This window comes from Panthera leo, chromosome C2 (genome assembly GCF_018350215.1).
Source record: "Panthera leo isolate Ple1 chromosome C2, P.leo_Ple1_pat1.1, whole genome shotgun sequence".
Taxonomy (NCBI): Eukaryota; Metazoa; Chordata; class Mammalia; order Carnivora; family Felidae; genus Panthera; species Panthera leo.
Window position 1 is genome coordinate 144,834,715 of NC_056687.1, and position 18,819 is coordinate 144,853,533.

Sequence of the window (18,819 nt, forward strand, 5' to 3'; positions counted from 1 at the left end):
CAGTTACCACACTGTGTTTCAGCACTGCATTCTGCTTTCTCCCCCAGGGTGCGTAGAGGTGGGGGGGGGGAGCAGGGACCAGACATGGTATCCTCAAAGCCTGCCGGGAAGTTGCTTGTCAGGGACCTCAACTTTAAATTCACATCCAACTTTTATTTCAAAATGAGTTTTATTATTTTAACCCTAACTTCATGTATCAAACATGATTTTTTTCTGAATTAGACTTGTTCTTTCCTACAGTGCCACTAATAATAAAAGCTGTACACTTTTGCGTGGTCAGGTGATGCTAGTAGCTAGCATATGAAATCAGTAAGAAATATGCCAGAAGAGCAATGGATCCTCTATCTCATTTGACTCTGGGGAATCCAGGATTGGGAAAAATTCTCAGTGCCTGCAATCACAAAGAGAAAGCTTGAATATTTATAGTCTGAAGCTTTGAGGCTGAGGAGCGTGACCATTCCTGGTCTAATCATAGCTCTTGCTGGAATCAAACTTGAAATTTGACTTGAGCAAGAAAACATATAAATTAATCTCTGTTTATACTATTGAAAAGCAATGTGGCATTATTTGTCAATTAACTTAATGTGTTCATACGCCTTCATCTAATTGACCTGTATCTAGAGAGGTATATGTTCAGAGATGTTCTTGTAGTGTTGTCGATCTGTCTTACGAAAGAGTAATATCCTGGCTGAAAAGAAATCAAACAGAAATATATAGAATAAAACATCAAAATGCTCCTCACTCCAACTCTACTACCCAAAGGTAGTATTTAACTATCCTTTTTATTCCCCATATTTTTTGAAATATAATGGACAAAAGTATTTATTTACAGTGTACAAAATGAATTCTTGATAGACCTTGTGAAATGATTACCACAATCAAGCTAATTAACATATTCACCACCTCACATTGTTATAATTGTGTGTAAGTGGTGTGTGTGTGTGTGTGTGTGTGTGTGTGTGTGTGTGTGTGTGTTCGTGGTGAGAATATTTAAGATATTATTCTCTCAGCAAATTTTAAATACACACAATATTTTAATCAACACAATATTGATTTAATATTGTAAACAACACAATATCGTTAACTGTCGTTGCCATGCTGTACACGAGATCCCCAGAACTTATTCATCCTGCATAATCAAAACTTTATACCTTTTGATTAACATCTTCTTACTTGCCCCACCTCCCAGCCCTAGAAACCACCATTCTTCTCTCTGATTCTATGAATTTGACTTTTTTAGATTCCACTTATAGGTGAGATCATAAAATGATTTCTCTCTATTTTTTTTTTTTTTTTTGAGAGGGAGTATGTGTGTGAGAGCTGGGGAGGGGCAGGGGGAGAGGAAAAAGAATCCTAAGCAAGCTCTAAACCCTGCATGGAGCCCATTAAGGGGCTCAGTCCCATGACCCTGAGATCATAACCTGAGCCAAAATCAAGAGTGAGATGCTTAACTGACTGAGTTACCCAGGTGCCCCTGATACATCTTTCAAATAAATATTTGACTACTTCAAGTGGCATGATGTCTTCCAGGGTCATCTATGTTGCTGCAAATGACTGAATTACCTTCTTTTTAAAGTCTCAGTAATATTTCTTTGTGTATATGTATACATACATATATATATGTATTTATGTGTGTGTGTGTGTGTGTGTGTGTGTATACACACACACACACACACACACACACACAATATTTTCTTTGTCCATTCCTATGTTTATGGTCACTTGGAAATATCATGGCTATTGTGAATAATTCTGCAATGGACATGGGACTGCAGATGGAATGAATAAGTCATGGGACTAAAAGGTACAGCATACGGCATATAATTATTAATATCGTGATAGTGTTGTATGGTGACAGGTGGTGACTGCATTTGCAGTAAGCATAGTATAACATATACATATAGACAGGTTAAATCACTGTATTGTACACCTGAATGCAACATTGAGTATCAGCTATACCCCAAAAAATTAAAAAGGATATCAAGTTGATCAATTGATCAATTGATTAATTATATACCCAGAAGTGGGATTGTTGAATCATATGGGAATTCTATTTTTAATTTTTTGAGTAGCCTCTATGTTTTCCATAGTGGCTATACTAATTTGTATTCCCACCAACAGTGTACTAGAGTTCCCTCTTATCCACATCCTCACCAACATGGGTTATCTTGAGGTGTGATATCTCGCTGTGGTTTTGATTTGCCTTTCTCTGATGATTAATAATGTTGAGTATTTTTTATATACCTTTGGTCATTTGTGTGTCTTCTTTGATAAATATCTATTCAGATCCTTTGCCTATTTTTTAATCAGGTTACTTGCTATTGGAGTTGTTTGAGTTTCTTACATATTTTGCATATTAACTATCAGATATGTGATTTGCAAACATTTTCTCCCATTCCATAGGCTGCCTCTTCACCTTGTTCCTTTCTTTGCTGTGCAAAAGCTAAAAGTTTGATGAAATCCCAGTCTTCTACTTTTGTTCTTGTGCAGATGCCTTTTGGATTATATCCAAAAAAATCCTTGCCCGGATTAATGTCAAGCTCTCTATATTTTCTACTAGTAGCTTCACAATTTTCTTACATTTAAGTTTTAAATCCATTTTTAGTTGACCTGTGTATATCTTGTGAGATAAGGGTCTATTTTCCATTTTCTCCAGCACCATTTATTGAGGAGACTGTCCTTTCCTCATTGTATGCTCTTGGTACCTTTGTCAAAGATCAATTGATCATAAATGGGTGAATTTGTTTCTGGGATCTCAATTCTGTGCCATTTGCCTTGGTGTCTGCTTTTACGATAGAACCATGGTGTTTTGGTTACTATAGCTTTGTAATATATTTTGAAATCAGGTAGTGTGATGCCTCCAGCTTTGTTCTTTTCGCTCAAGATGGCTTTGGCTGTTGTGGATTGTTTACGGTCAACCATTCTTAACACTTCAGTATGTACTTCTAAACTTCATCATCATCATCATATATACTTCTCCCTTTCACATGTACGCACACACATACGCACACACACACACACATTGAGTTACATATATATACAAAAGTACGATGTTTAAGAGAACTGTGGTAAGGCCATAGATACTGCTCAATAGCTTACTTTTTCTACCCTATATTATCAATATCCTTTTCTTATAAGAACATGTGAATCTACATAACTATATTCTCAAATTTACAGTATTGTCGAATCATGATGTATTGTTAGGCATTAAACTTGGTGAATAAAAAGATTGTTTCCAATTTTGATTATACAAACACATTGCAGTGAACACACTGGTCACTGTATTTTGCTGAATGTGTAGGAGCATGTCCACGGAATCAAATTTTAGGGGTAGAATTGCTGAGTCAAAGGGACACTTACGTTTCTGTAGATCAACATAAATGCATTCCCCTCCCCCCTCTTTCTGTCATACTTTCCCACAGTGTGTGAGGGTCCTTTAGGTTCATTTTGATGTTCTTTTTCTAGTTTATTGAGATGAATGCTATATCTTTATGTTATTATTTATGAGAAATTGATTTTAAATATAAATTTTCCTTTGAAGACTCTGTTGGCTGCATCTCATAGGTTTTGATATGTAAAACCAGGAGTGATATTCACAATATTTAAGAACTGGTGACAAGCCCTCAGAAATGGTGCTGTGACCACTGACTTTAGTCATAAAAACTGGCGTGGCTGTGCTGGTATGAATGAGCTGGATACCAGAAATGTGACTTCCATTAGAATTTACTTCCTGCAGCTCATCGTGTAATCAAGCTGTACAACCTGATGTTTTCTAACTGTGGCAGTATATCTTGTATGTATGTCTTTCACCTAACTCTTTTTTTATTTGAGATTGCTACTCTCAGTGATTCTGTCGGTCAAAATCCTCACCCCTAATTCAAAGTTCATCTCAAATGACACCTCACTGGTAAAGAAATAAGTAATCCTTGAGGTTCCTGGGCGGCTCAGTCAGTTAAACATCTGACCCTTGATCTAAGCTCAGGTCTTGATCTCAGGGTTGTGAGTTCAAATCTCGTGCTGGGCTCTGTACTGGGTTTGGAGCATACTGAGAAAGAGAGAGAGAGGGAGAGAGAGAAAGAGGGAGAGAGAGGGGGAGGGAAGAAGGAAACAAAAGAATAATCTTTTTATGAACTGCCTTGTCATTTTATCTTAACTTATAATGGTGGTTATTATCACCTTCACCAGGGATCACCTTTCCTGTAAAGGAGTAGATAAAATGTTGGATTTGATGGACGTAGACTTTCGGCTATACTCAGTTCTGCTCTGGTACTGTAAAGGCAGCCAGAGATAATACCTAAACAAATGGCCGCAGCGGTGTCCTGATACAATTACCTTTTTAAACATAGGTGATCAGCCCCTGGGCCGTATTTTACTGACCACTGTATTTTGAGTCACATGATTTAATAGCTATTATGAACTTTAAAAATCTTCTCTTCTGCACTTTATGCTTCTTGGAAATGAGGCTTGCATGTGACTTAAGCTTTAATTCCTTTGACCCAAGAGATACATGTTGAATGAATGAAAAATACTAATACCATTATTACCTGTAAAAATTTTAGTGGTCCAAATATGAATAATAAATACCGGATATATTCACACACCAAAACAAAATTTAAGACTAATTTGGTGTACACATTTATACTTTGATCACTCCCTGGCTCATGTGCCCTATTTAGTTGATTCTTTGAAATTCATTCATTTTTTTTCCACAATGGTTTTTAGAGATAAAAAGAGTAGAAAAAACTCAGTACAAGATGAGAAAATTCTAGATAGAAATATGATAGGTCAAAAAGAAAGCCTATCCAGTTTGAGTACTGTGACATTTATTCTTGTCTAAAAAAGGTTTATGGGGGCTCCTAGGTGGCTCAGTCAGTTAAGCATCAGACTTTGGCTTAGGTCATGATGTCACGGTCTGGGAGTTTGAGCCCCATGACAAACTGACAGCTCAGAGCCTGGAGCCAGCTTTGGATTCTGTGTCTCCCTCTCTCTCTGCCCCTCCCCCACTCTCTCTTGCTCTCTCTCTCTCTCTCTCTCTCTTTCTCAGAAAAAAATAAACATTCAAAAAAAGATATTAAAAAGGTTTATGTGAAGAGTGCCTGGGTGGCTCAGTTGTTTAAGTGTCAGGCTCTTGATTTTAGCTCAGGTCATGATGTCGTGTTCATGAGATGGAGCCCTACCCTGGGCTCTGTACTGACAGCATGGAGTCTGCTTGGGATTCGCTCTCCCTCTCTCCCTGCCCCTCCTCTGCTCATGTGCGCTCTCTCAAAAGTAAAGAAATAAACTTTAAAACAATCTTTCAAATAAAAAGGTTTATCTGAGTTGCTAATTTGCTTTTGGCCCCCAAAACTAAGCTATCATAGCTCTGAACAATGATGTATTCAGAAAGCAAGCACAATCTGGTGAAGGAAATCTGTAAATTGTGTTACCCTTATATTTCATTGTGTTTCCTGAATCTCTTTTGTAGATCTGTAGTAGCATGATGAGTTTTATTCAGTCTCTTTCTCTGGTTTTAGGCTTTATCTGAACCTAAGAGCTGTAAATCATCTATAGTTGAAAATCCCACTCATTTTATCCTTGGCATGATAGGCTAAGAGATGCATAATGAATTTGCAACCATTCAGAAGCCATAGGGCCAAAACATATACAAACTGTTGTTAATTACAAAGAAGAGACAAGAATCAGTAAATATCTAGAATACACTCCGCCCCCCAGACAGACACATGAAAATAAAGATAACTAAACATGATGATTCAGGAATAGAACAAATTATACAATGTGAAAGGGATTACATATTTGCAATCTAAAGATTTGAGAAGGAATCCTTCTCCCTACTGACTATAAAAGGTCAAGGAACAGTGGTGTCACATCACTTAAACTACATAGTTCATCTTCCAGAGGTAGCAGAGGAATGTTGTACTCACCTTTAGTTTTCTTCGTACAAGACTATACTTGTTCCATCCACTCATGGAAAGAACAGCTTGTCTTATTACCCTCCAGTGGAAATGAGTTATGAGCCTTTTATCTGGAGTTTACAGGACAGCTTTAACCTCTTTATAGTTGAATTTCCGTGATGAATGCAATATCCAATTTCATCTTAGTTAATTTTTTTTCAAGAATTCCTTTTCCTGTTCTGATTTGTAGGTTCATACAAGATAATAATGGGACAGATCAAATTACCCCATTTGGGATCCTGTTAAACCCTTTTCTATTGTCCAGCAGGCCTTCAGTATTAATTTCCTGTTTTTTCTCTTGTTCATGTCAATCCAACTAGAAAAATCAGGCCTTTGTGACGTTCATAACGATTTTGTACCTTTACTACATTTCAAAGAAAAGTTTGCCTTTTTTGCAGTACCCATCTTAAAATAAGCCCTCATGGTTTAATTTAGCTAACTTTTTCTTAGGCTTATAAAATAGATGGTCAGGAATCTTGTGAACTAGGGATACAGGAGCTGAGTTCACTTGGACATGAGTTACAAGTTGAAACGCTGTCACACAAAGGTGCCAAAAGCCCTACCCCGGATACTGTAAGCAGTAGTAACACAGAGAGGGAAACATATTGCATAAGAGAAAAGTGGTCGGCCTTATGCATCAACTGGCTGATATCTTACTTTTTTAAAGACCTCAAAGTGCACGGTGGTCATTGTTTTAACTCATCAAATGCAAGAACTCTTTTCCATGAAATATGCTATCCCCTGACACTGATTAACAATTAGTTCTGAGTGATTACTTTTGGATGATCAGATAGAGTTTGTGATTTGCCCAGAGTCACAACTGATGTAGGCAGTCATGGGGTAACTGCTGTCTTTTGGCATTTCATTAATTCCTTCACACATTTATCATTTATTGAGCACGAACCATGGGCCAGGTCTTGTGCGACGTGCCAGGGATACAAAGTTGAGTGAGACAAGATCTCAAACCTCCAGAGGCTTATAGTAAGTAATAAATATGCAAATCAATGATTACATTACATTTTTATCAGTGCTATAATAGAAGCATGAACAGAATGCTGGGAGAGCATAAGGGCATCAAAATCAGATTCAGGGAAAATCCCCTGGAGGAAGCCATATTTAGACTGAATTTTGACGAACAAGCGGGATTACTAGTTAAAGAAGCAATGAGAACATTGTAACCTGTGAAAAGTCCAGGAGTCGTGAAGCATCACCAGGTATTTTGAGTAATGACAAATATTTCAGCATGGCTTGAAGGCAGCTGAGGGGTAGGTGGTAGGTGTTGAAGTTAAGGGTAGAACCAGAGGCCAGATCCCAAAAGGTTGAGATGCTAAGCTGAGAATGTGACACCATAGCGGGGAACTAAGTGGTGTAGGTTAAGGGAAGGATTCACCCTGCCCATCCAGAGCATCCTGGCATCATGCTGACCCCATGGCATACAGACACAAAACTCTTCCTTCATTTGGGGCATTTGATGGCGTTGGGGAAATGACCTTCAATGTAAAGGCAGGCTTTCTCCCTAAATATAATTCATATACCAACTGGTAAGAGAATATCTTATTTTTTATCTCATTTCAATTGTATTTCCCCTCTTGAGTTCTGGGAGCCTGCTCAGCCTGCCTAGTTCTTAGGAACAACTTTGTTTTCGTCTATACTAGTTCAGTTCTGTATGAAAAGAGGTAGAGATGCTGTCAGGGAGGTGGAGGAGGTGATGACTCAGCCAGTACACATCCTCTCCCCATCAAAACCCTGTGCTCTTAAACCTCCTGCACTAATATTCTGACAAGCACGTTGGGGGGGGGGGGGGGGCGGGCGGGGAACACATGTGTTTTGAGATTCTGGAGACTCGGGTTTTAAACCTGGTACTGACCAGAACAGTCTTTGAGATTGGACCCAAGTCAGCCAGACTTTCTGAACTTGAGTCTCTCCTCTGTAAAAGGAGGTAACAAACTTACTTCATCAAGACCTTTCCTATACGTCCATGGATTGGGATTATGCTTTCTCACGTGAGACCTCCAGTCGTCTATCTAGATCACATTTGTACAAGATGCTGGGATCCTTTCAGATGAGACCACAGTTGATTGGGTGAGAAGGGGCAGAGTTTCTACAAAACAGGAGGATTTTATAAGTTGAGTTCTCTGAAAGGTTCAGAATGCCTGGTCTTATTTTAACTCTTAAAAGCCAAACTCCTTGCAGTTGGTCTCAGGGACTTTCATAAAACAAAACAAAACAAAACAAAACATTCTTTCCAAAGGTGAAAGGAGCCATTCATTGTTTAATAAACTGGATAATCTTCCTTCTTAGAAACATTCTAAGGTGTATAAATGGAGGCATTTAGGCTGTCACAGAGAGAAAAATGCAGATAGACCATGCATCACTGGGAGATGCTTAATCCCTAGAAATAATAATCAAAGAGAATTTTATTCACTTATAGAGAAATATTTTTAAAGGAAGCATTTGCTAGCAGATTGATTTTCTATTTTATGTTAGCTGCTTATTAGCAATGCCATGGCTTTGCTATTCAGGCAGATCAGTGTTCCCAGAAAGGCATTGGAGAAAGGATATTGTTTTTAGTTATGAATTAAGAGTTAGAATAAATGCAGTTTTTATTTTCAAAGCTACTGAGAGATACTGGAATGCCAAATGAAAATACCCTTTCACAGAAAGGTGAGGTAAATAGAATGTGGCATATTGAAAAGAATAGACTTTGAAGTTAGGAAGGATAGAATATGGATCTTGTCTCCAGTGGTTTTTATTTTTAAGATCTTGGGAAAGTCTTTGAGCTTTGTCTTTTGCCCTGCAGTGCCAGGAAATTTGGAGGAATAGATGGAGTTAGTATTGAAAGTACTTAGCCAACTCAGATGCCAAATGATGGGGCAGGAATCTGAAGACAGAATTCCCTAAAGCTTTTCCTTCATTTACAACCTAAGAAGCCTCCATATAGTCCCTTTGCATTAAGGTTTATTGTACCAGACAAATGTTTCCCAAACTTTTATTATGTAATAGTCCTTTTCACTGAAATATTTAACCCTTAGAACTTCCTTAGGAATTAAAAGTAATTATTTTTACATTATTGCCTTGTGCGTAAGAAAATGAAATAACATTTACGGTAGTATTCATTACTGTTTCCTATTTGACAAATGATTTACCCTGTCTGTTTACTGCAAAGTTAACTTTGTAAGAATCATATGTGGGAAAAATATGAGAATATAATAATGATTTGACCACAAGAAGATTTCAGATTACAGTGTGCTTTGTGTAGCTAAATTCTATAATTTTTATATGTTATTTCTTTTGTCGGTGTTTATTTATTTATTTTGAGAGGGAGGGGCAGACAGAGAGGAGGGAGAAAATCTCAAGCGGGCTTCGCACTGTCAGTGTGGAGCCTGACTTGGGGCTTGATCCCATGAACCGTGAGATCATGACCTGAGCTGAAATCAAGAGTCAGATGCTTAACCAATGGAGCCACCCAGGCCTCCCTCCAAAGTTGTTTCTAAGTGCTGAGATAAGGTGTTAATTTCAGGTTGTGAGCTTTCTCTGGTTGTTACATGTTGCTGGCATGTGTAGGTTTTTATCCCTTATAAGTGAAGACCTAATTGGAAATAGGTCAACGTGTATTTTTTTTTCTCCTTACAATTGACTATGAAATGCTAGAATAGTCTTGATGTATTATGTAAGATGAACGCAAATTGTATTTCAACATCAGTGTTCCATATGCTTCCTGCCTTTTAACTCGCGCTCCATCACAAATACACATAATCAGTTACATGACTCAAAATGAAAGCAGTTTATACAGTTATGAAGGTCAAAACAACCAAGCTGGCTAGAGGTGTTCAGTTTAGGGCTACACCCAATGGAGCCCGAATTATTTGTCCCTCCTTTTCTAGACACTGTGCCCCTTTATTCAGTAATACTTAGTGGTTCTAAGCGTTTACCTATTAAGAAGAAAAACTGCTTAATACATTGGTTTATTTGCATTTTATTGATTTTTAGAAATTAGACATTATAAAGGATTCCAATAGTGGTGTTAATGACAAGAATGCCCAGGAACGCATGATGAATAAGTGGGAAAATAATTAACAGTGACTTCTGTAGGCACTATGGTTAGAGTTTTATAGAATTCTCTACAGGATACCCCTCTGTGAAGTGTTCTCTGTTCTTTTCTATTTTTCTTCCTTCCTTTCCTTTTTTTGTAACTCCTTCCTTTTATGGGTCAACCAAAATTTACTATATCTCCACCAAGAAGTAGACACCATAACAAAGCCCAAAGGATATGAGAAGTTAGAAGGTTTATAATCTACTGAAAATGTGTTCTATTTCTTTGCTTTTTTTAAATAAAGAAGTTTTCTTTATTTACATATAAATATGTGAATTCTAATTAAGCTACCCTCACTTTGGATGCTTTAAAATAGTGTAATATTCTGGAACTTTTATCACTTAATGTGTCATAGACATGCTTCAGAAGTTCATTCTTCAACGTTCAAATAGATCTGGTCAATCTAAGGAGTTCACTTTGTGAACAGAAAATCTGAGTCTTGCTGTTCTTGACTGCAATTCTCTTAAACTACCCAGTTGATATAAATTCAGTTGCCATGCTAATAATTTTTCATGTGTGTAAAAAAGCAATGGCCGCGTCCCAGATGCTGTTTTCTCTATTTCAGGAAATAAATAAGAAACCGCCACTATATGCAAAAGATTTGTAGACAGCTCCTTGAAGTTAATTTCTGTGAGCATTAGTAAGTACTTAAACCCCAAACCACAGAGAGGGTTTAGAAATGATTGCAATAAGCTCTTTAGCTACTTACGTTAAATAGAGTAGCACCCCTATGCCATAGGCTGAATAGAGTAGAGAATTTGTGGGGTTACCTACAACTCTGGAGCAGCCCATTGTTTGAAGATTGTGTTTTTGATGTTTCTTGCTAGAAGTCATCCGTTTGCTTAATAGATGTTAGTTGAGTGCATCCAGTGTGCCAAGAACTGGACTTGGCATCACCATGGAGAACGTCATACTCTAGTCTTATCCTTTAGCACCAAGCAGAAGTTGGTGCTGTTAATGTCAAGAGCAAGTCAAGAAAGAATGAGGCTCCGGCAGAATGTCACTTGTGAAATCTCCATTTTTGGGGGTGCTGCCCTGATAGCAGATGTTTCATGTGTGTTGGGGATTATCATGACAATAGAAGAATGGTTTATGTCTAAATTATTTTTATTCTAAATAAAAACAGAAATATACCTCAGTTTCTTTTTTTCCATACTAAGTTGATTTTTGTAATAGGAGCACATAATATAATAGAATTTGCAATAACAGAATCATCTACAATTACCATAGGGAATAGAAAGCTGTACGCCAGGTCATATTTTTCCTTTAATCTTTTGAATTTGGAGACAGAGCACTGTTGATAATTTGGCCAACTTGTGACTGGAGTAAGTGGAAGTTGGGAAATGCTGAGATTTGTCTTCTAATATATTACTTGTATTATCCTGATCTTTACATGACTTGAAATGCACGTTTAGCTCCAGCATGTGGAGTAAAATTAACGATAGAAAGAAACAGAGTCAGAGGCCATATGTAACATGTCTGTTGCGTTCTTGGACCCTTTCTTTCTCCCTTCTCTTCTGAAGTGTGTGCCCCTTCTTTGACGGATGAGTTACACGTGAAAGTTTACAAATCACCTATTTAGCATCTCTTAATATCATCCGACTGCTTTTTTTTTTTTTTTTTTTTTTTATCATATCCCCCATGACTTCCATTTAAGCCTAGCAACAACTTCAGGCACAAAATGAGCTTTTTCAGGCAGTATGCAGTTGTAGGCTTTTTTTGGAAAACACTATCAAAGCCAATAAAATAGCACACCCAGTCAGGCATTTCCCTTGTTGAAACAGGGTTCTGAAATGGGGCCCGTTTCCTTGGATTTGCCTACTCTGTGTGAAAATAATTTCACTGCAAGATAAATCACTCTCCTTCTCAATACTTAGAGATTTATTTTCTTAATTTTTGTTTTAATTTTTAACTCTGGACTTTATTAAGAGGGCAAAGAAACCCGCTGAAGTGGGAATAACATAGATTTTACTATGTGATGGACTTCAGTGCACTTCTAAAAGTAAGTCATGAACACTGACTTCAGCCTTTCATCTTCCTCAGGTGGGAGCCAGTTGGAACCATCAGTCAGTGTGTTCGAACAGGGAGGCACAGCATTTTGGTCCGGTCGGGATTCTTCTTTACTTCTTGGATCCCATGTGTGTCCCTTTTCAACTTGCAGTTGCTCTTGAGAGCTTCTTAGAGTTAAGGCTTTGTAACTATTTATAGATGATGCACAGTTTTGACTAATACTGTTTACATTTGCCTCAAGCACCAGGGCTTTGTACGCATTTGGTTCTTTTTCCGCATTTGGTTCTTTTTCAAAACACGTGGCTTCTTCCCTCTGTGTCTCACGTGCTGAATAACCTGGAATGGCCACGTCCTGGGCTCTGTGCAGAGATGCCTGCTGTATTTTTAGCCTCGGAACTTCTTTCTTCTGTGTTGCTGTAGTGGATAGGATTGTTTGGACAGGAAGAGTCACTTCCTTGTTATGTACTGCCAGCATTGTAGAGCTCCCTGAGTTTCCCACGTGCCCTCTCTTTAGCCACCCCCCACCCCTGCACTACGGTCTAATCACTTCCCTTCTACTGTCTCAGAGAGGTCAAGAGGTTTTCCCTCTCTTCATTCTTTTCTTCTTTTTCCTCGTTTCTTACTCCTTCCTTCTTTTCCTCTGTCCTAGTCTGCCTGCCTGCTTTCTTCTCATTATCCCCTTCTTTTTCTTTTCTCACTTTTTAAGAATCTGTTCTGAGTTTTCTTCTATTTTCATTTCTTTTCTGTTATAACAACTGGATCTCAGCTTGGGGAGTGGCTGGGTGGGTGGGTTTTAGCCCACACATCTAATTGCACACAGGTGAAAGGACACATGCCAGTGACGGTGGATTGTATCATTGCTGGTTGCAACAGCAGGTTGTGAACCACTCACACGTCCATCAGTGGGGACATGCTGAAGAAACCATGGCATGTCCATATAATGGAACACAGTGCAGCTACAGAAAATAATTTGGAAGCACTTGATGTATTAATCTGGAAATATCTCCAAGACGTTTTGTCAAGTGAAAAGCAAAGTGCAGAACAGTTTGTACTTTATATTTCCTTTTGGGGAGAAAAATGGGTTGGTGGTGGTGGGGTGGTAAGTTTCTATTTTTTGCTTTTTAATTGTAACTAGTAAATAAACAAAGAAATTTGTGTAGGAAACACAGGAAGTTGCTCATGAGTGTCAGGGGGCGGATGGCCTGAGAAATAGTGAGAGAAGATTTCAGTGCTGTCCCTTTTCAGATTTATTAAATTTTAAAAATATGTTAATATATTATCCATGCAAAAAATTAAATATGATAATATCATCCTCAAAAGTCAAACTCAGAGTCAATGAAGGAAAACCACTGATCCATTAAGTGCTAAAAAAAAAAAAAAAAAAAAAAGAGAAAGAAAGAAAAGAAAAAAGAAAGAAAGAACAAAGAATTGACACAACTGCTATAATTTATCCAAAATCATGGGTGTCCTTCTCACGTATTAGTTGCTTATGGTTTGAGCCATGTAAAAGTTTCATTTTCATGAACAAAAAACATTGACTGTTGGCAATTTCATGTATTTCAGTAGAATGTTTACCTTCGTTAAAGCATTGAAACTCCAATACCAGTTTGCCTGAGCTCTTAGGCCCTTAAAGTATTATTACCTTCCTCTTCTGTGCTGTTGAAACCCTCGGAGTCTGCTTTCATTCATTCTCCTGGGCCACCTTGGTGACAAGATGTGAGGTGTGACAATTCTATTCCTGAATTACCTTTCCATCCAAGCTTTATTACCTTTGCACATAGCTGTAGATGAAGCCCTCATAATCTGCTCCTGGGATTATAGTATTGTTTTGAGAAGTCACTCTGAATTCCAGGCTTTCCTTCTGGGTCTAACGTCCTCATTGCTACCAAATTTATCTTTCTACAAGGCCGTTTGGATCATGTTACTCCTGGGTAAGTTCATCCTGTAGTAGCCGGGGTTCTCCAGAGAAACAGAACCAATTAGCACCAAAGAACTGTTATTCATCACTTTGGAGTGCTTTTTAGAGGGTGAGAGAATGCACTATCAGTCCCTGCATCTTAGCTGTTGGGTGTTTTCCTTTTTCTTTTATCAATAAATGATTATTCACGATCAAAGAAGAGAAGAAAATGGCATCATTTAGCAGTGTGCTAACTTAGTGGGACCTACTCTGGTTTGGTCTATTATAGCATCAGTATGTCTTACTAATGGCCACATACAGAGCAGTTCCCTTCAACTCTTTTCAGAGTGCCCCTCCATTCAAGCAATGTAGCACTCTCCAGTGGTTTAGTCATACTGTAAAATCTTTGGCTATTGTCCATTAGTTTTAGAAAATGAGCAAATTTTCCATTGAAACCAGGGGTCTATGACAGTGGGCATGACTTTGAAGGTTGACATGAAAAGTCTTTAGGAAAGATGAAATGGTGATTATTTGTTGGAAGTGCTAGGTCTCTATTTACCATAGTTGTGTGTATACGCTGAAATGAAAAAGCTTACGAGGATAAACAACACAAATATATTTAGTATTATGCAATTCCTTTTAAATTCCACCCTTCCTCACCACCCAGTTCTTTATCCCAGAATTAGGGTTGATCTGTTGCTTTCCACAGGCCCCGTGCAACAGTTAAAAGACTTAAGAGCTCTGGAATGTATCCTTCTTTTCCCAGCCTCTAGGTAAGTGTATTGGCAGCTAATGCCTCATGGCCTAAAAAGTATTCTCTCCTTTCTTCACTATGTTAGCTTCTGTTTATCTTTCTAATCTCACTTTAGCCCTCCCTTCTTCATACAAGCCTTTCCTGATCTCCTTGGCTGGGTCAGCTCCCCACCTTCCGGGAAGGTGCTCAGACATTGCTTCCTTGTCACAATTTCAAGTGAATTCACATTTCTTTACATGGTTATTTGCTTAGTCTGCATTTCTCAGCGATACAAAAGCCCGTCCAGCTGATGACAGTCTTCAACTCACTACTGTATCATCAATTCCTAATATAATGTTTTAGACATAAGAGCAACTGAATACATGTTTTTGAAAAATGTGAGACTATTCAGATCCACAAATATTCATTTTGGCCTATAGTTTAGCATTCTGGGTATCTTTATTAAATGTGTACTAGGTTATGATTTTATCAATTTTCTGAAATTCAAATCAATATTATTTCATTATTCTGAAAAGTAAATTATTCACTGCCAGTATGTGGGTAACATAAGTGGTTTTGGTTTCTAATTCCTTAAGCTATTATATATATTTTCCATTTAAATTCAGTTAAGATTTCTCTAGGTTTTTGAAGAGAATGCTTTCTGGTTTCAAGACCATAGCCACGCCCACATCTTCAGGAACCATATACGAGTGTAAGCATATGGGCTTAAAATGTATATTCGATTCTCCAGAGCTCATGTATAATTAAAATTTGGACAGCCAGGTGTTTGAGAGGTTCCAGTAATTTATGGTGTTTCTCTAATATCAGAATGAAAAATTTAAAAATCATGGCAGATTCTATAGTCAACATGTGTCCAATGTATATACAGTGAAAACCACAGAATTAGTACCCCAGCAAGAGGATTTATTAAAATAAACCAGAAGAAATAATGTATTCAGAGTTGGATCACAGAATAGCATCATAGCAAACTGGACAAGGTTTAGAGAAATTTCTTTTCCTGTGCCCTGCCCTTGTCCAGAGGCCACTGCACCTTATTGACTAGGCAGATTTATTATTGTCTCAATTCACTAATTCAAGGAAATTAAGTGTTTCAGTGTGCCATGTCCTGAGCAGGCATAATTCCTAATTAACCACAGACACAGCATCTGAGTAATGAGTTGGTCGTCTACTCTCTCATGGAAATTTAAAAAATTTGTTTCTGACCTAAGGAAACCATGGCTAGATCTGGAAAAATTGAACCCCTTGTCACATTCACAGGATACTTTAAAAATGTCTTCATTCTTCCATCTTCTAGAACAATTCACCCTATGTAACTGTTCTAATCTTTGTGAGATTCATCATCCTCGATGGCATCCCTAGACACTATCATCAGAATATAGGCTAGGCAGTCAGAGCTAAAAGTCTGCACATCATAGACATCAGGCAGTGTTTGAACAAAGCACAGACTCAACACTTAACAACTGTTGCTTATTCAGGCCCGTAATACCTGAAGTTCAAGTATATCACTATGTGGTATTTTGGTCTCTATTTCTCCACTGCAAAAATCTGCCTTCCTGGTTTCTCATTGCCCTGTTTTCAGAGTGGGCGTTTGTTTATAGGTGCCGGTGTGGCTTATAATTCCAGTTATGTTTGTCACTCAGTAGCTTCTGCGTTCAACCACTCTTGTGCTGGATACACTTTGGAATAAGTAATACTTAATAAGTAATATTTTAAACTAAACCGCTTTATCTAATTTATGAAATCATTTGGGCTGGAAGGAGACCTACAGTGAAACACTAGTGCATCCACTTTTCTAGAATGGTGGGATAGATTGTTATTGTCTATAAAATCCATTCTGGGTGGGTATCTATTCTCAGCCTTCATTATCTCCAGTGATAGCAATTCCACAGCCTCCCTTGGCAGCCTTCCCTATTGCTGAACTAGCCTTGCTTATTAATCCTATAATAATACCTTATGTTCTCTAAATATTGAAGCAGCGCCTAAGTTTCCCCTGCTAACTCATTCTCCCCTGCCCACCCTGTGAAACGCTTGTGGAGGAGGAATAATTATGTAAGCACACAGCACCAAATGATGTGTTGTTCAGCCTTGTCCTGAGGCATTCCGCAAGGGGCTTGTTAGGATGGACGTTGTCAGTCCATAGAAAATTAAGCTATTAAATCTGCAGCACCAGTGTGGTGATTGAATTGCTTGTGCCACTGGGATGAAATTGCTTTGCAGACATATGAATTTCGCATCCAATAGAAGAATCTCTTCCTACGTGCTCTAATTGTAACATTTTAGATTAATGCAATGATTCGGGGGCTATCTTGGCATGTTTTCACTACTGTTGCAACAAGGGTGTTGGATGGATCTGGCCTAGGAGGCTGTGGTCCAGGAGTTGACCCGGAAGAAAACTGGGCATGCTGATTGGATAAGGAGCATCCTCACCCATTTTTCATTGGTCTGTGCACTACGCATTGTTGGCACTGTACCCATATCTCCTTGACGTCCTTTTACCATTCCTGAGCACCCATTACCCAGTCTCTAGATGCTTTGCTTGTGCTGGCCAGAACTTGGGACTCTCTTCAGAAGATTGCTTTTGGGCAGTGGGAGAGCTGAGGTGCCTAGGAGTTCATGTCTTCTCTGATGTGTGTTGAAAGCCCAGCTCTTTGGCTTTAGGTTGAGATGAACTTAAACATGCGTCTTGTAGTCTGTAGTTCCCCGGTGGGATCAAACTGAAGCTACCTCCTTAGTGCTTCACTAGAAAAAGTATTCTTGCTTGGCCTTTCCCCCTTCCCTGTTACGCCCCCACCACCAAGCCCTTACCAGTTTATCCTGGGAGCACTTTGATATATCTTGCCCATCCTCATCTTGGACTTGGCTTGTAAGGAATCAGACTCCAGGCATCAGTCCTTCTTCTGTGACCTACCCAGAATGTGGTAGTCAGACTCCTCAGCCTCATGTGGTTAAATGTCCATTAGATGCTTTTCTCATGATAAACCTAAGTTTTGTTCCAAGATTGAAAGGGGCTTTTCCATAATATTGCTTTGAGTTTTCTGAAATCACAAAGCTTACTTTGGGTAGTCAAACCCCAAGTGGCTCCCATCTATCTATCTATCTATCTATCTATCTATCTATCTATCTATCTATCTGCCTATCTATCTGCCTATCTGTCTAATCTATCTATTGTGTTTTCCTCAAGTGCTACATCACTTTTGTGTTTCTTCTGGAATCAGCTTATTGTTCATTAGAACACAGGCTCGGTATTGTGTTCTTGCTCCAATTACAGAATCTGTCTCTCCAAGTAGACTGTGAATTCTTTGGGTATGACCTGGTTATCAGAACCCCTGACAAGCCACTTGCATGGTGTCTTCTTCTCCAGAGCTGTCTAAGCAAGCCCCAGGCTTGCTGCCTCCTGATAAAAGGACCTAAGTACATCTATGTTTGTGGTGGAGTATTTATGGTCAGTTTGCTTTGATTAGCCACTTTTCTTTTTCAGTTTATTCAACTCAGTTCCTGAAATACTGATTTATCTCTTGTAAGCCCAATAAAATTTATATCCCCAAAACAGTAACTGACCAGAATGTCAGAATAATCATGGACCAGTGGCAAAGGAGAAAGAAAGCGATGCGTTTGGGGATAAAACAAGAACGAGTCATGATCACCCTCTCAACTCCTTTTGCTTTTTCCCCTGGGTCTTTATCCACAAATGGAACATATTTTCTCGTCTTTTGTGGGTATGTGTCTCTCAAATACTTTGGGAATATTAACTGAGTAACTGATTTTATCTTAGAAGTGAATATCTTCCTAAGAATGAAAGCTGACCTGAATGTAATGTTGAATTAGCCTTAGGGGCACCAAGGACAGCTTGCCTGGTCATGAATGTGGTCATGAATGTTCCAGAAGCTATTACTGAAATCAGAAGAACATACTCATTGTGGTGTCCATGTCTTCTTCCATTCTAACTGCTTTAAATGAACATCTGAAACATCCAGTTACACTCTGTGTGCATATGCCTTGCATACAGTTGGTGCTCCATAATTTTTTTTCCAATTAATAGTGAATAAAGAAAACAAGGATCAGACAAATATGGTACCTTATTTTTTGTGAGTACAAAAACCTATTTTCCACATAC

The 18,819-nt window shown here is 38.4% G+C and overlaps 1 protein-coding gene across 8 annotated transcripts in view; it reads left to right on the forward strand.

Moving 5' to 3' along the window:
* The window catches only part of RBMS3 (RNA binding motif single stranded interacting protein 3), a 702,269-nt gene that overhangs the window by 32,431 nt on the left and 651,019 nt on the right, over nucleotides 1-18,819 (forward strand). The gene's annotated exons all lie outside the window — the stretch shown is intronic.